The sequence below is a fragment of the Chrysochloris asiatica genome, unplaced genomic scaffold (assembly GCF_000296735.1).
Source record: "Chrysochloris asiatica unplaced genomic scaffold, ChrAsi1.0 scaffold00069, whole genome shotgun sequence".
NCBI classification, from domain to species: domain Eukaryota; kingdom Metazoa; phylum Chordata; class Mammalia; order Afrosoricida; family Chrysochloridae; genus Chrysochloris; species Chrysochloris asiatica.
In genome coordinates this window covers 14,631,494-14,634,199 of record NW_006408587.1, presented here as the reverse complement: position 1 = coordinate 14,634,199, position 2,706 = coordinate 14,631,494, and positions in this window count along the sequence as shown.

Sequence of the window (2,706 nt, the reverse complement as noted above, 5' to 3'; positions counted from 1 at the left end):
CTGATCCTGGGCCAACCTCACTATTGTTGCCACGCTTGAGTCCATTGATGCTGCCACTTGGCCAATCCATCTCCATGTGGGTCTTCCTCTTTTTCTCTGACCCTCCACCTTACCAAACATGATCTCCTTCTCCAGCGACTGGTCCCTGCTGACAATATGTCCCAAGTATGAGAGACGAAGTTTGGCCATCTTGGCCTCTAAGGAGCACTCTGGCTGCACTTCTTCCAAAACGGATCTATTGGTTCTTTTGGCAGCCCATGGCACTTTCAATACATAGAGTGGCTATTATGGCTACATTTAACTCTCCTTTGGTTACATTTAACTCTCCTTCATACAGTAAAATCCTTATGCCTCTAGAAAGGGATTTTATAAATTCAAAAGTTGCTTTGCTTCTATTGGGAGTTAATCTTTCCCTGCCCTGGAGATCTTAGAGTAGTAGTTCTCAAGCTTTGATATGAGTGGTAATCACTAGAAGTGTTAGCTATGAAGACACTTGATCCCTTTTCTCAGAAATTTCAATTAAAAGAAGATGGTTGATTGGGAATCTACATTCTAAGCAATTACTCCAAATGATTCCAAATGCATTTGGCAAGTGGATCTTATTTTGATATATATATATATAAAATCTTAGAGAAACTCTCTTTTCCAAGAAGAGGTCTTAATAATGCAGAAATTGCATCATTCTAAGTAGAAAAAAGAAATTATTGCTAAGTTATACTTTTTATTATCTACAGGAAAATAGTCAATCAGTATGAGATGCTCACCTGGAAGTTGTTGTTGTTTGAGGCATATGTGCATTTAAGTACTTTGTTTCTTATGTTCATCTATATTTGGTGTTTGTTAAATTCACATGGGTAATTTCCTTTGACCATAATAAAAATGGCACCTTAAAAGGTCTATCATCCCATGGAGTAGCCTGTGATCTCAGATATGCCCCATCAGTATTTTACTTAACCAACGTTAGTTAACTACATATCCATCAAGACTTTTCTTGGTACAGGATCCAGTGCCAGGCATTGAAGCAATGGCAAATTTGAACTCTTCCATTGAAGTTATATGAGTGCCCTGGCCTTCAGGGTTGTAAAGTACACAGGTTCCAACAAAAATATGTTTCACTAAGGCAAAATGGTGTTTACTTAGTTTTACTCAGTTCAGACACCATGACCCTTCCTATAACTTTCTGAATAGGTAATTCTGTTTCCTCATAGAGAATTTCAACAGATGCTTGGAAAGAATTTCAACAGGGTGGTGGGAGGAGGGGGAGTGTGTCAACAAATCACACCAGCATATGTCCTGGGAGATTCTGAAAAATAAATAAATTGTAGTCTTAGCAACAATAGGATTTATGGGAACTAGACAATTTGAACCACAAGGCCAGCAGTTCAAACCCACCAGCTGCTCCTTGGAAACCCTATACAGGGTTGCTATGAGTCAGAACCAGTTTGACAGTACTTAACAACAAGACAATTCCTCAAATGTGGTTAGGTTGAAAAAGTTTTTAAAACTACTGTATTATAATGATATCTGGAAGCTTTTTTTTTTTTAACTTAGAACTTTGTGAAAACAGCAAAATACTTTCTGCAATGTCTGACTCCATTGTCTGGAAAAGAAAACATTCATTGAACCAGGCCTGCCTACACACATAAGCATTAGACAGATAGATGCATGGATGGATGGACAGACGGACAGACAGACAGACAGACAGACAGACAGATAGATAGATAGATAGATAGATAGATAAACACAAATTCAGAAGCTATACCTTCATGCTGTTGATTAACCTTCTGTGAGTTCACTTTGAGTACAGTACTTATCAAACTTACCAAAAGATTCTGAAGGCGGTATATCTGACGATGTTTTGTAAAATGCCTCCTGCTTTGATGTGTTCTGAAACTCCATTTACTTCACTCTGCAACTTGAGCTTTTCTTCAGGAGTCTGCTGCTCTCTGCTACTTTAGGTACCATTTTTGTTCTGTACTTTTGTCTTGCAAACACATTGCCCAAGTTTCCCCTGCTCCACAGCAAGGGTGGTGGGGAAGGTGAAGAAGTCGGAGTGAAGCAAAGAGTAGGTTTTAACTTGAATCCTTTGCAGCAGAATCTCATCGTGAAAGGGGTTGGAAATGAACATTTAGTCCATTCCTTGCGTCAGTGCCCAGACTTTCCTGCTAAACTTTGAGTGTTTAATTGTACTTTATGGAATTACTATATTTCTCCTGTAACTACCGCGAATACAGGGAAGTACTTTTTCCTACAAGAATTCAGAGCTGCTCAAGGAGCCCATTAGGGCAGGAGCAATCCCAACATCACTAGCCAATGTTGTTGTTGTTAGGTGCCATTGAGTTGATACTGACTCATAGCGTCCCTATGCACAATAGAACAAAACACTGCCCGGTCGTGGGCCAACCTCACTATTGTTGCCAATAGTACCTTGGAATTTGAAAACCCTCTTGAAATCCTGGAGCTGATCACCAAGGCACCCTCTCCATCATCTACCCAGCACTCATAAAGAACATCCTTCACCTTGGAATTCCTTAAAAAAGGGCTTTTACTACTTTCCTTTTGCCTTAGAGCTAGAGTACAGACATGAATAAATGTGTGTGTGCTGTACACTGTTTTTTCCCTGTGATTATCCTGGTGTGATGCTGCAGGATAAGCACTTGACTACAAGGTCAGTGGTTCAAACTCATCAGATGCTCCTCCGAAACC